Raw genomic sequence first — 16165 nt, forward strand, 5'->3', positions numbered from 1 at the left:
CTTGTTATTGTAATGCACACAACATTTGGCATGTCATGTGTGTTATAGATGTCTAAACACCAAAAATGTGAAAGGGAGTGTTGTCTTTGTTTGAGTCATAGAACAGCTGCTGACTGGAGAAACCTGTCAGCTCCAGCACAAAATCATTTCTATCTGTAATCATTATCATGGAGACGGATTCAGTCATACACACACACACACACACACACACACACACACACACACACACACACACACACATATGCAGGCACAAATGCACAAACCTTTAATTACCCTGTTTCCGCTCCAATTGGAAAAGTGAACAGAAACACTGCATGTTTGCGTAAAAATCACGTAATGTTGATTTTTGCTATTGCTTACATATGGTGGACAGGCTTGTTTGCATTGCTGAACAATAATTTCTAACACAGAGCAATTTATGCCATAGAACAACAAAGAACATTTTTGTATTGTTGACATTAAAAGGAGTATTTAGAATGAGATTTTATATTCAGGTCCATCTCAAAAAATTTTAATAACATGGAAAAGTTATTTATTTCCCTAAATTAAGTCAAAAAGTGGAACTTTCATATATTTTAGATTCATTACACATAAAGTAAAATATTCCAAGCTTTTTTTTTTGTTTTAATCTTAATGATTATGGCTTATACCTCATGGAAATCAAAAATCCCATATATCAAAATATTAGAATAAAGAATTTATAACCATTCTGTGATTCCCATAAACATGGTAGAGGGTGCTGTCTAACATGTCTACCCAAACTATCCCATGGGTGTTCAACTTGTTTGAGATCTGGTATGGCCAAAGTATATAATTTATATAATTTCCACACCCATCAAATCATTCAGTGAGCCTTTGTGTCCTGTGGATTGGGACATTGTCATCCTGGAATAGACCACTCAATCAGGATAAACATGTTTAATCATAGGATAAACATGATCATTCACAATAACTTTGTATTGATTTGCAGTGACTCTTCACTCCAAGGGGCAAATGAACCCAAATCATGCCAGCAACATATATTCCATAATTGAACAGAGCCCCCATTTTCCAATTCACTTATATTACAGTTTATTTGCACGTTTAGCATAACACTATGGGGAGCGCCTCTCACGTGCGACCATCATCTGAGGCTTGTGTAAAGTCATGCCTATTTATAGGCCCGCCATGATCAGGTGACGTGGCAATTAAGCGTGTCGCGTGATATAATTATGGCATCTGTGAACCGCGCCATCAACCTCAATTATCTGAAGCGAAGACGCAATTCACAGGCCTGCCCTGGTATGACAAAGCTATGCAACATCTCATTCCCTTCTCAGGGAAGAGGATTACATGCATAACCCAGATGTTCCCTTTCAAAGGGAACTTCGACATTGCATTTAGCATAACACTATGGGAACGAGAATACCCAATCCGTCATACCGAGGGTACGGCCTGTTCAAAAAGACGAAAGCCCGAGGGTCACTGCAAGACACTCGAGCCCGGGGTGGAATGAATATCCAGGCTGTAATAACGAATTAATGTGTGTGGCATAGACCACCCTGCAGCAGCACACACATCCTGTAAGGATCCTGTTTGGACAAAGCCTTCGCAGAGGCGGCCACCCTAGTGGAATGAGCCCTTATGCCCAGAGGCGTAGAGAGACCGCGCGCCTCATAAGCAATAGAGATTGCTTCCAATATCCAATTAGAGATGCGCTGCTTTGACACAGCATCACCTCTACTGTTGCTGCCAAAGCAGACCAGCAGCTGCTCTGACTTACGCCACTGGCCAGAGTGGTGGATGTAAGTACAAAGAGCCCTTACTGGACACAGCAGGTGCATTCTCTCTTGTTCCAGTGTGGGGAATGGAGGAGGGCAGAAAGCCTGCAACACCACAGGGTGGGCAGCCGATGTAGGCACCTTAGGAATATTATCCGGCATAGGATACAGGAAGGCCTTGGCTAATCCAGGGGCAAAGTCAAGGCAGGAAGTGGCAACAGAGACAGCTCCTACTCGCTCGAGAGATGTCAGGGAAAGAGCTGCCTTTAGAGTCAGAAGCTTCTCAGTGGCTGACTCTAAGGGCTCAAATGGGGCCCCTGACAGACCTTCCAGGACCACAGCAGGACCCAGGAAGGTATGCGCGGCCTGCAGATGGGGCTCAGCCACCTGACACCACGCATGAACCTCAAAGTTAGAGGATTTTGCCACACAGAGGCTCCATCAACAGGGATGTGGCTGGCCAAAATGGTGGCCACATAAACCCTGATTGTAGAAGGAGCCCACCCCGCTGAGAAACATTCTTGTAAGAACTCCAGGACTGTAGCTATTGTGCAGTTCACTGGGTCTAGCTGACGTTCCGCACACCACAAGACAAAAGCAGCCACTTGAGTGCATACAATTTCCTCGCGGATGGTGCTCTAGTATTTAACATGGTCTCTACAACTTCAGTTGTGGGACAAGAATCTATGAGCTGGTGCCCCTCAGGGACCAGACACACAGTTTCCATAGTTCTGGCCGAGGGTGATAAATCAGCCCTACAGTTTGAGACAGTAGATCCAGTCTAAGGGCTCAAATGGGGCACCTGACAGACCTTCCAGGGCCACAGAAAGGTCCCAGGAAGGTATGCGCAGCCTGCAGATGGTCCTCAGCCGCCTGACACCACGCATAAACCTCGAAGTTAGAGGATGTTGCCAGACAGAGGCTCCATCAACAGGGGCGTGGCTGGCCAAAATGGCGGCCATGTAAACCCTGATTGTAGAATCAGCTCTCCCCGCTGTGAGACGTTCTTGTAAGAACTCCAGAACTACAGTGGATCCCTGCGGATGGGAATCTCCCAAGGAGTGCCATCTAGCAGGGATATTATCTCTGAGAACCATATTCGAGCTGGCCAAAAAGGTGCTACTAGCAGCAGACATAGACTGTCTTGGCGAACTCTCGCTAGAACTTGTGGGAGCAGATCAATTGGGGAAAAGCGTACAGATGTGACCTCAACCACATGTGCGCCATGGCATCCAGCCCTAATTGTGCTGGAGGAATGAGGGCGAACCACAGCGGGCTGTGTGCTGTCTCCTCAAAGGTTAACACATGCAGTCTCGCTTGGCCAAACCTCGCCATATGGACTCCACCACTTGTGGATGGAACCACCAATTCCTGGGCCTCAGCCCCTGCCTCAACAGGATGTCTGCCCCCATATTCCCAGAATGTACATTGCACTCATTGGCAAACTTTCCTTCTGCCCAGAGAAGAATTAGTTGCACCTGCCTGGACAGGGGGCGCGGACATAATCCTCCCTGGTGGTCAATATATGAGACCACCGCTGTGTTGTCTGTAAACACATGGTGAACTCTCAATTGAGGAAGAAGGAATTTCAGTGCTAGAAATATGGTCCACATTTGTAGGCAATTTATATGCCGCTCCAGAGACCGTGAGCTGGACAGCTGTCTAAGACCGTGCTCCAGCCCGTGAGTGAGGTGTCTGTCATTACTGTCTTGTGCTAAGGAGACACCCCTAGAGTGTGACCCAAGGCTAGATCTGGGGACACTCAAATTCTCAGAGCACGTTGGCATCACCGTGTGACACTGATTACTCTCAGAGGTTTCGTCCTTGGACGAAACCCCTAACTTCTCAGACACCATTGAACGGTCTCCTGTGCAATAGGCTCATAAGCTCCAATAGTCTCCCAAGATCCAGCTTTATCTTTCTCAGTGTTAATAGGATTGACCCTAGGCATGTTGGGGATAGAAACGCCCTCATCGTAGTAGACTCCTTATAACTCCTAGAAAAGTTGTCCACTGCACTGGGGAAAGCATACTTTTCTGAGGTTCAACCTGAGCCCCAAGCTCTTCTTGTGGGCGGGAACAACATCTTGATGTTGAACCGCTGGTTCCCTGGATCATGCTAGAATTAACCAGTCGTCCAGGTAGTTTAGTACACGGATGCGTTGGAGTCACAATGGAGCCAGAGTGACATCCATGCACTTTGTGAAGGTGCGAGGGGATAAAGCTAGCAATATTTCTATGTAGAAATATGCACCTTATAAATATCTATCGTCACAAACCAGTCCTCAAACTGAATCTGTGGAACGTTAAGTTTGGGAGTCAGCATCTTGAACCTGTATGTCCGAAGCGTACAGTTCAGATGACGCAGATCTAAAATTGGCTGCATACTCCTCTATTTTTTGCGGACCAGGTAATAACGGCTGTAAAAACCTCCCTCACTCAGGGAACGGGGTACATGTTCTATGGCCCCTTTGTCCAAGAGGGACCTTACTTCCTGCACTAACTTCGGGCTCTGTTGGTCTGTGCTGACTACTGTGGTGAGCACACCTCTGAACCGGGGGGTCGAGCTCTAAACTGGACCCGGTAACCCTTTTTCTACGGTAGATAGAACCCATGGAGACACATTTGGCAGTAGTTTCCACGCTGCCAGACAGTCTTTTAGTGACATTAACTATTCCACATTCTATTGGAGGGAAAGCATCAGTTTTTCGTTGCCCTGTGACAGCTCGCTGACCAGAGAACACTGAAAACTTGGGACAGCCTTGGCTAGGGGAGGACCTACAGTAGCACTGGGGGCTAACTGCCCTAACAACCTCATGTTCTCTGATACGTCCCTCCACAGCCCCTCAGGACCGCTCTTCTTTGCCTACTTGGTCTTTATGGCCATTCTCAGATCAGACCTAGTAGCAGGCTGCGACTGTGGCCGCCTGGTTCCCCTGGCTGTCTGCAGGGGTTGGCGGGCTGCCATATTCACCTTCTGGGTCTCCCTCGCACTAGTTCACCTGGGCTCCACACATGGATGCCCAGGTGAACTCGACACAACAGGGAAGGAACTGGCTGAAAGCCACCATAAGTTGAGCTCACTCAGCAGGTCTGCTTGGTAGGCCTGTGACACTGTCATTGTCTGCAGTGACCCACAAGCAAGACTACTACTGCGTAGGCCTTGCCCACCAATGCCACGGTGGCTTTACACAGTGGCTTGGATAGCAAAGCCGGCCCTTCTAATTACCTGCTGTCAATGGAGATAAGTAGCTCGCAAGCGCCTCTTCCACCTTCAGCATAGCTAAATAGCCATAGTTTATTCCCCACAATTGCCGAATAATCCAACATTGTGGGGTTATAAATATGGCTTATGCATGGTTTTCCCCCAGAAGCCTGATATTTAGTCATGCACTTCTGGAAGAAAGGGGACTTTTCTGCAGTGTGAGGGATTTACTTTCACTGGGGAGAAAAAGGCTCATCCAGCCTTAGTTATCAATTCAAGCAGCTCTTTATATGCTGCTCTCAGTTTTTAGCACATCCTTCTGGCTCCTCGACGTCAGAGAGGAATTATTACTATTATTTGTGTGTGTGTGTTTTTCTCTCTTTTTTTTTTACTTTTGGCTTTCCATAGCAGAAGGAGGAGTCGCGACGCGAGCTCCAAAATCCAGCAGAGAGCCGGACCCAGAAGACAGAGCAAGAGATAGAGCGGTGCTCATCTCCAGCTGTTCTTCCGGATCCATGAAAGAGTCCCCGGACCGGAGACAGCTAGCTGCCTCGGCAGCAGCCGGCCCAGATCCGCGAGGCTCTGAAACCCAACTCACTTCGGCTTCTGAGAAGAACGCGAGCTGCAAGCGGAGCTACCTAATGTAGGCATTACTATGCACAGCCTCTTGACGCTGCCATCGCATGCTCCAACCCTAAACACTTCACACAGAAAGTGTGCACTACTCCCCATGATGAAACGGGAGCAAGCTGTAACACACTTCCTGAATTCTCTCACTCATATTTTTCTCTCTCGCTCATTCCTTTTTTTTTCTTCTCTTTTTTTCTCAAAGGGATAGAAAAGTCCAGAGATTTTGAGAAAAGATAGAGAGGAAATGAAGCATCTTTTTGTTTCTTTACACAAACAGCCGACATGCAGTCTCGCTGAAGATAATAAGGTTTATGGCGCAGTTCACAGGTTCCATATTTATATCACGCGACGCGCTTAATTGCCACGTCACCTGACCATGGCAGGCCTATAAACAGGCATGATTTTACTCAAGCTTCACATGCCGGTCGTGTGCGAGAGGCGCGCCCCATAGTGTTATGATAAACGCAACGTCGAAGTTCCCTTTGAAAGGGAACTATTTATATCAGCCATCTTCATGGTTTTTAAGTGGTACCATCCCCAGTAATCTCACTGATCTCCTATTTGTCCTCCTAACTTGTCACCTAGGTGTCTAAATCTGTTAATGGAAAATGAGCAACCAACAGTAATGTTTCTAGTATATTTGTATATACAGGGGGGTTTCCTCTGGGCTATCCAGACTGTTGCCTCTTTCTGTGAATGTGTGTGTGTGCATGGTGCGAAGTGACGGACTGGTGAACCCTCCAGGGTGAATTCACATTTTGCAACCAGTATTCCTGGGGTAAGTTCTGGATCTTTCATGACTTGGATAAAGCAGTTATTAAAAATGATTGAATGAATGAATGATTATAAATCATTTCAATCCACTGGTATAATTTTTTTAGAAAGGTCATTGCAGCACCATTACTGTACTCAGCAAAAAAAGAAATGTTCCTTTTTCAGGAGACCATATTTTAATGATAATTTTGTAAAATCCAAATAAGCTTTACAGATCTTTATTGGAAAGGGTTTAAACAATGTTTTTCATGCTTGTTCAATGAACCATAAATAATTATTTCACATGCACCTGTGGAACAGTCCTTAAGACACTAACAGTTTACAGGAGGTAGGCAATTAAGATTACAGTTACAATAACTTGGGACACTAAAGAGACCTTTCTACTGACTCTGAAAATTTTCCAGAAGAAAGATGTCTAGGGTGCCTGCTCACCTGTGTGAACATGCCATAGGCCTGCTGCAGAGAGGCATGAGGACTGCAGATGTGTTCAGATCAATAAACTGCAATGTCTGTAATGTAAGATGCCTAAGACAGTGCTACAAGGAGACAGGAAAGACAGCTGATCGTCCTTGCAGTAGAAAATTACATGTAACCATGTGTCCCCCCAGACATGATGGAGAACTTGCAAAAGGCTTAGCAAGAACTGACAAATCTGGTTCAGTCCATGAGGATGAGATGATCTGTAGTACTTAAAGCAGCTGGAGGCCACCAGATACTGACTATTACTTTTGATATTGACACCCCCTTTGTTCAGGGACTCATTATTCCATTTCTGTTTGTCAAATGTTCAGTTCATGTCTTTATGTCAGTTTATGTTCAGTTCATGTCTCAGTTGTTGAATGTTTTTATGTTAATACAAATATTTACACATGTTAATAAATTAGCTGGAAATAAAAGCAGTTGAATGTGGAAGGAAGTTTCTTTTTTGTTGAGAATATATCTCAGACACAATCTTCCTAAATTCCTGAAGTATTATTAAATTTTTGTTATTGTAGCTGTAAACCCTAAGGAACTATTTCAGAGGAAAATGATTTCTCGTGTTAAAATGGCAACATCCTGAACCTACAACCCTACAGAGACCCCTGTTTTCAAGTATCTCTAATATTTGTTGCAAAAATGTTTGACAGTTCTATAAATTTCTTTTAGTGATTGTCCAGTAAAATGGTAAAGCAAGAAAGCTTACATAAGCATTACACTGCTGATTCTAAAGGAGGTTTAGCTAAGACAGCGAGCATGTCTGAATATGCAGTATGTAGCTTTATTCTCTTTCTGGTTCTTTCTCTCTCTCCATCTGTCCAGCTGTTTGTCCTAAAACAAGATCTATCTCACTCTCATGCTGTGAGTTTGACTTTGGCTGAAGCCCAACTTTTCTTGCATCCCACTTCTACATCTCATGTCTCACAGATTTCCACTCAGCGCTGATAGCACAGAGATTTGTATTTTACATGATCACCATTAGAATTCAATGAAAATTATGACAAAGACAGTATCAGTAAGTGAATGTAGATCATAGATAACCTTACATCTTGCGATGTGAGTAATTAATTTGTTTTAATCCAAGGTCACAGGTAGGATGAAAAATAAGTCAGATTAAGTCTACCGTCTATGAATATTGAATGATCTATGTGTTAAGTGCAATTTATTACATGCTAAACTTTTGGCCTGGAATATGAGTCTGGATTTTCCATTCAGCCATCATTTATCAGGGTAAGAGCCATGTTCTGATATTAGTAGCTGTACTTTTTCAGAGCCATTAACATGTCAACTGTTGTATAATTTCTGGCAATGAGAGAGAAAAAGTACAGCGAGCTCACGCTACAAACTTTAGACCCTGAACAGATTAGTTCATGAGCAATATAAAAGGTCAGTAAATGATCCATACAGTCTTACATAATTTCATATAGCATCACAAAGGATGACTATCAAATATTAATCTTTAATGGCTGATATGTAATACTTGAGTTGGTATTTTTCATTGCATTTAAAACTTTCCCAGGCTGCTTTGACACCTGCTGCCCTTAGGAGTTTACTCAACAATAATATGGTGAAGCCTGTCACGCAAAATCCATTTAAAACTCATTATGCTCCATAACAATCCTTCCTGAATGAACATTTTTTCTGAATGAACTACTTTAAGTCCATGGGTCTAATTTCTCAGCAAGTGGGACATACACACATTCTAGATAGCAGAAGCTGACCACATTGATGTACTATGCATCATGGAACAGCTTCAACCCATATCAACACTGCACACGTCCCTCTCGATGAAATCTTGCACATGTACACAGTGCATTATTGCACTGAGAATTATACTATGTTTTATACAAGTCATTTTAATTATGATCATTTCATGTAATTTTGCCATAATTTTAATATCTATAAACTGTTTTATAGTCCTATCTGTCATCATGATTATATTTGGATACTTTATTGTTCACTTTATTGTAGTACAGATTGTAGACAGTTCCCAAAGCTGTTGCTGGCTTTTAGTGGTTTCAGGCACCAGATATGTTCTATATCTTTTCCATCCATTATTGCATAATATCAATAAAATATTTTCCCTTTTGGCTGAAATGCTTTTTACAAGTAATGAATTAAATAATGAGACAATTTATCATGTGTCATTTTAACATCTGCTCTGCTACACATGGCATGTTGCAAATTTTTCTCACAAACTTATTTCCAGAAAAGAAAAAGAAAAAGAAAACACCCCAAAGCTTTAGATCAGGGCTGGATACAATTGTCTGTATGGAGCATTAATGATCTTGTGGTATTGTAAATACCAGAAATGGTTTTATTATTTTCTGATAACTGATTATAGATAATTTAGCAGAACATATTGTTCCTTGCTTGCTCTACATAAGTACATAAGTACATAAGCCAAAAGTACTGTATGTTGACACCTTAACATTATACCCATGTGTGCTTTTTGAACATCCCATTCCAAACTTGGTCTTTCCTTTGCTGTTATAATAACCTCCAAATACCCATCTGGGATGACTTTCCACTAGACTTTTGAGTGTTCCTGTGGGTATTTCTGCTCATTGAGCCACAAGAGCATTAGTGAGGTCAGGCACTGAAATTGGGTGAGATGGTTGAGGTCAGGGTTTTGTGCAGGCCACTTGAGTTCTTCCACTCCAACCTTGGCAAACAATGTATTTATGGGCCATGCTGGAACAGGTTTGGGGCTCTTAGTTCCAGCAAAGGGAACTAAAAGGAACTAAATGGTTACATTTATAGCATATCTAGACATTCTAAACAACCGTGTACCACATATGGGTGTGATGGTCAGGTGTCCACAAATCTTTGGCTATATATTGTACATATAAAAACAGATAAAATGCCAGGTCATGCAATCTTATAAACATGCTTTTCTGTTCTAAATGGATTTGAAATCTATTTGATAAATTAAAGAGTGAAACTGGCTATGCTGCTTACACATATATACTATAGTACTATATAATTATAAGCATTGACTGTACTAGTGGAGATTTATTAATAAAGCTTGAGGTTTTCGGAACGATTTGCCATAAACTGGTAGCTTCCACTGATTGAATGACACCCAATGGGGTGGAAACAGAGTAACTGAAGGTTTGTACATGTGTGTCTGCACGTGTGTATGTGTGTGTCTAAACTGTTCACTCTCTTTGAATAAAGCCATCTCCATGATCATGATTATAGACAGAAATTACTGTCTATAGTGGGAGCTAACTGTCAGCAGCTGCTCCATGGCTCAAACAAGGACGACACTCACTTTCACATAATTCAGTAAGAGCAGACATTTCCTCAATTTTATCACACTGCGCTGCTGAATTATCCAATCTTATTTGACAGAACTAGATGATTAATCTTCTGGCAATAGTGCTGGCTGCAAGGCAAACCACAGGTTTATATTAATGTGTTCATTCGAATGCATTATTGTTTCTCAAGTAACAAGTTATGCACAGGGAATTTTATGGTGATCGTTCCACATAATCTAAGGTAATAAACATTTCTCCATAACATTTGAAGATGCATTTATTCATTTATGGGTCTTGTTTAAGATAGAAAAAATGAGAGGCTCTTGGGGGAACAACTAGGCAACCAACTTGTCTCTCGAACATTCCACAACATTGAACACAATTATACAGGTGAATCTAAAAAAATTAGAATATCATGGAAAAGTTAATTTTTTCCATAATTTAATTCAAAAAGTGGAACTTTCATATATTCTAGATTCATTACACATAAAGTGAAATATTTCATGCCTTTTTTGTTTTAATCTTGATGATTTGCATTTTAATGAGGGAAATAAGTATTTGACCCCTCTGCAAAACATGACTTAGTACTTGGTGGCAAAACCCTTGTTGGCAATCACAGAGGTCAGACGTTTCTTGTAGTTGGCCACCAGGTTTGCACACATCTCAGGAGGGATTTTGTCCCACTCCTCTTTGCAGATCTTCGCAGATTCTTTTAAGTCATAAAGGTTTTGAGGCTGACGTTTGGCAACTCGAACCTTCAGCTCCCTTCACAGATTTTCTATGGGATTAAGGTCTGGAGTGGCCTAGCCAGACTCCAGGACCTTAATGTGCTTCTTCTTGAGCCACTCCTTTGTTGCCTTGGCCGTGTGTTTTGGGTCATTGTCATGCTGGAATACCCATCCACGACCCATTTTCAATGCCCTGGCTGAGGGAAGGAGGTTCTCACCCAAGATTTGACGGTACATGGCCCCGTCCATCGTCCCTTTAATGCGGTGAAGTTGTCCTGTCCCCTTAGCAGAAAAACACCCCCAAAGCATAATGTTTCCACCTCCATGGTTGACGGTGGAGATGGTGTTCTTGGGGTCATAGGCAGCATACCTCCTCCTCCAAACACGGCGAGTTGAGCTGATGCCAAAGAGCTCCATTTTGGTCTCATCTGACCACAACACTTTCACCCAGTTGTCCTCTGAATCATTCAGATGTTCACTGGCAAACTTCAGACGGGCATGTATATGTGCTTTCTTGAGCAGGGGGACCTTGCGGGCACTACAGGATTTCAGTCCTTCACGGCGTAGTGTGTTACCAATTGTTTTCTTGGTGACTATGGTCCCAGCTGCCTTGAGATCATTGACAAGATCCTCCTGTGTAGTTCTGGGCTGATTCCTCACTGTTCTCATGATCATTGCAGCTCCACGAGGTGAGATCTTGCATGGAGCCCCAGGCCGAGGGAGATTGACAGTTCTTTTGTGTTTCTTCCATTTGCGAATAATCGCACCAACTGTTGTCACCTTCTCACCAAGCTGCCTGGCAATGGTCTTGTAGCCCATTCCAGACTTGTGTAGGTCTACAATCTTGTCCCTGACATCCTTGGAGAGCTCTTTGGTCTTGGCCATGGTGGAAAGTTTGGAATCTGATTGATTGATTGCTTCTGTAGACAGGTGTCTTTTATACAGGTAACAAGCTGAGATTAGGAGCACTCCCTTTAAGAGTGTGCTCCTAATCTCAGCTCGTTACCTGTATAAAAGACACCTGGGAGCCAGAAATCTTTCTGATTGAGACAAAAGGGGGTCAAATACTTATTTCCCTCATTAAAATGCAAATCAATTTATAACATTTTTGACATGCGTTTTTCTGGATTTTCTTGTTGTTATTCTGTCTCTCACTGTTCAAATAAATCTACCATTAAAATTATAGACTGATCATTTCTTTGTCAGTGGGCAAACGTACAAAATCAGCAGGGGATCAAATACTTCTTTCCCTCACTGTATAGAATCTATTAGAAACACCAGACCCAATAATATAGACAAGCTGAAAGCTGCTATCAAAGCAACCTGGGCTTCCATAACACCTCAGCAGTGCCACAGGCTGATTGCCTCCATGCCACGCCACATTGATGCAGTAATTCGTGCAAAGGGATTAAAACCCTGATCAAGTATTGAGTGCATAAACAAACATACTTTTCAGGAGGTTGACATTTCTGTATCATACATTCTTTATTCTAATATTTTGAGATACTGGCTTTTTGATTTTCATTAGCTGTAAGTCCTAATCATCAAGATTAAAACAAAAAAGGCTTGAAATATTTCGATTTGTGTGTAATGAATCTAAAATATATAAAAGTTCCACTTTTTGAATTAAATTATGGAAAAAAATGAAATTTTCCACAATATTAATTTTTTTTTTAGATTCACCTGTAAATGGTTAAAAAGCATGGCATGACCTATAAAATAATGAAATATAAAACAGTACATCTCATCATGTTTTATGCCTTACTTAGAGCACCCTAAAAAATGAATCCAGATATACGCAGTAAGCTTGATGTTTTTGGAACATTTACATAAACAATGCACATTTTAATACAATTGTAGAATTACAATATACAAAATATGCTTCCACATATTAGGCCAGATATTAATGCATGCAAATTCACATGATATACAGTAGACATCCATTCAAGTACTTAGCTCTAAACACGGACACAATTTGTGTCTATAAAAGATCATTTTCCACTGTAAGACATATTGTATTTCAGCCGTCGTCTTACAAAGATGGTCGAAAGCCATATTTCAGGACATGAAGATTGAACCTCAATCCTTTCTTCTTAGTTATCCTTAATATCACTTATTTTCAGTCAGTAACCCTAATGGTTGACTAGATATTCCTACTTAACATCATATATAAAGCAAATAATTTACATTTACATTTATGACATTAGACAGATGCCCTTATGCAGAGTGACTTACATTTATCTCAATCATACAGTTGAGCAGTTGAGGGTTAAGTGCCTTGCTCAAGGACCATTGTTGGAAAAAAAAGAAAAGAAAAACACAATTCTTCCTCATAATTTTGACATTTTAAATGTGGGGGAAAAAACAATGCAATGATAATGGTTTCCAGAGATGGAAGATACTTAAACAGTAGTATGCTGTTGCTATCTTACAGTAAGTATTATTTTGGAGTACTTAGGCTATACTTCACTTGAGCACTATTGAAATTGAATACTCTTACTTAATTACATTTCCCAGCAGAAAATATGTTTTTTACTCCTTATATTTTTGTTTGGACCTTCAGAGTACTTTTCCCATCAAGTCTGTATGCTATATATCAATCAAATGGGCTTAGTTTAGCATCCAGTCATTTCAGTTTAGTATCCAAACATTTCAGAACTCTCATTCAACTACCAAGAATCATGCCAATGTGTCATCTGCTGTGACCTTCTCATGCTACACAATATATTTAATTATATAGCTATCCTTGTGTGTTTGAAAATTTGAAGATGAGCACCCCTGGCCCTACTTACTAAAATGTCCCAATATGCTGTAAACAAAGACTCATTAAAAAATGTCATCTCCTTTGCTTCCCTAGAAGGCATGAACTCCATCTAATTTGAAAAATGATGCTGAAGTAAGTTTTGCTAATTTGCTAACATTTGCAGTTGGTTATAACTTTAAGAAAAACTAGAAAACTAAGCTTCTTTTGCTAATGGCAGGTTAGACTTGCATTCGTTTCATAGTAGCTAGTAATTGTAGTTAATGGTAAATACTGTTTATTTACATGATATTTTACTTCTGATTAATTAATTAGCAAACTATTTAGAGTGCAATTTAGTCATCCATACAGGATGATGAACAAATTTATATAGACCATATGATGTTTCAAAATAGTGTAGTTGTTTTAAAACTAAACTCATCTAACTGTTTTAGATAAGTAATTTTTTTAAAATTGCCTTTCTCATGAAAACATGACTAACTTAATTTAATCAGTTAAAACATTTATTTTTTGCTTCTAAAGTACATTAAAAATTAGCAATGTTTTTGCTTTCACTTTTTGGCTGCGTACTTTGGAATACATTTTTGGCTGCATACTTCCACTTTAAATTGACTAAGATGTTGATACATTATCTACATGCACTCAAGTATAATTTCCTCAGTGCATTTCCCATCCATGATGGTTAGAATGAAATTTAAGTTATACGGTGTCAGGAACACTCACTTTCAACCCAGGCCATCATTTCAGTCATTAATTGTCAACTGAAGATATGAATTCTTGTTGATAGTGGACCATATGGAGGAGCTAGTAATGAAATCCAGATCTATGACTGAAAGCAAAGAGCATTCGGCACATTTATTTTAAAAAGACCTCTGCTCTTGTTACCTTATTAACCCTGAAGCTCAAAATTTCTTACCAAGCCTTCAAAATTAGACTCATACAAACACAGCTTTCTACTGTTTCCAAGAACGTAGTCAGTGATAATGCTCATCATTTTGATTGGTATTAAATTTCATTCCAAGGTTAATGCAATTATGTTTATCTTGTAATCTTTTTAGATCATTCTTTCTACTTCAAGTTAATTCTGGTATTATGTATTGGTCTTTCCACATTCTCGCTGTGTGTTGTGTTCATCACTGTGAGCTTCAGTCTGTACTGAGCATGGCCTTCTGCTATTCTGTCTGCCAAACATTCCTCAAAACCATTGTAGCATAACAACTTCTAATGGTAGCGTGAATGACATGGAGATGGTTACCAACTCAGTAATGTTATGTTAAGAGACCATTTTCTTAATGTTTTGCTTTTGAAAACTTTTTTGGGATGTTTTGAGAATGTTTATTTTGAATATATATTTTTCTGCAACAAAGATTCCATGATGTTAAGACTTTGTCTAGCTGGGAATGTTCTGAGAGCCATTGGGTGAGTATGATTTCTTATTGGATCAACATAATTTGTCATTCCTGAATCAACATTCCTTTTAAGCATTGACTACCAATTGATATCATAATCTCAGTTGTCAACTGGAAATGTTATGAATCAACCTGGAAGAAGACATGTATCTATATTGTCTCAATGCACCGTGAAGAGGATGGTTCAAGGGCCCCAAAAATCTCCAAGGATCACAGCTGGAGAATTGCAGAAGTTAGTTGCGTCTTGGGGTCAGAAAGTCTCCAAAACTACAATCCGAAGTCACCTACATCACCACAAATTGTTTGGAAGAGTTTCAAGAAAATAGCCTCTACTCTCATCCAAAAACAAACTCAAGTATCTTCAGTTTGCCAGACACTACTGGAACTTCAAATGGGATCGGGTTCTATCAGATGAAACCAAAATAGAGCTTTTTGGCAACAAACACCAGAGGTTGTTTTGGCACACACAGAGAGGTAGCCATATGGAAAAGTACCTCATGCCCATGATTAAATACGGTGGTGACTCTTTAATGTTTTGGGGCTGTTTTTCTATCAGATGACCTGGACAATTTGTTAGGATACATGGCATCGTGGACTCTATAAAATATCAAAAGATATTAAATGAAAACCTGACTGCCTCTGCCAGAAAGCTTAAAACGGGCCATGGTTGGATCTTCCAGCAGGACACTGATCCAAAATATACATCAAATTCAATACAAAAAGGGTTTACTGTACACAAATTCAAGTTCCTGCAATGGCCATCCTAGTCCCATTACTTGAAACCGATAGAAAACCTGTGGGGTGAACTGAAGAAGAGAGTCCACCAGAGTGGACCTCGAAATTTGAAGGACCTGGAGAGATTCTGTATGGAGAAATGGTCTCAGATCCCTTGCCATGTATTCTCCAACCTCATCAGGCATTATAGGAGAAGACTCAGAGCTGTTATCTTGGCAAAGGGAGGTAGCACAAAATATTGACTAAAAGGGTGCCAATAATTGTTGCACACCTATATTTAACAAATATATTTTTTGAAAAACATGTGTTTTGTTTGCAATTGTTTGATATCCATGAGAGCAGAGTATTTTCTTGTGCTTTTTTAAACAAAAGATCAAAAGGTTAAACAATAAAGACCATTTTTCTCAGCCTTCTTTGCTCATAT

This window comes from Ictalurus punctatus, chromosome 16 (genome assembly GCF_001660625.3).
Source record: "Ictalurus punctatus breed USDA103 chromosome 16, Coco_2.0, whole genome shotgun sequence".
NCBI classification, from domain to species: domain Eukaryota; kingdom Metazoa; phylum Chordata; class Actinopteri; order Siluriformes; family Ictaluridae; genus Ictalurus; species Ictalurus punctatus.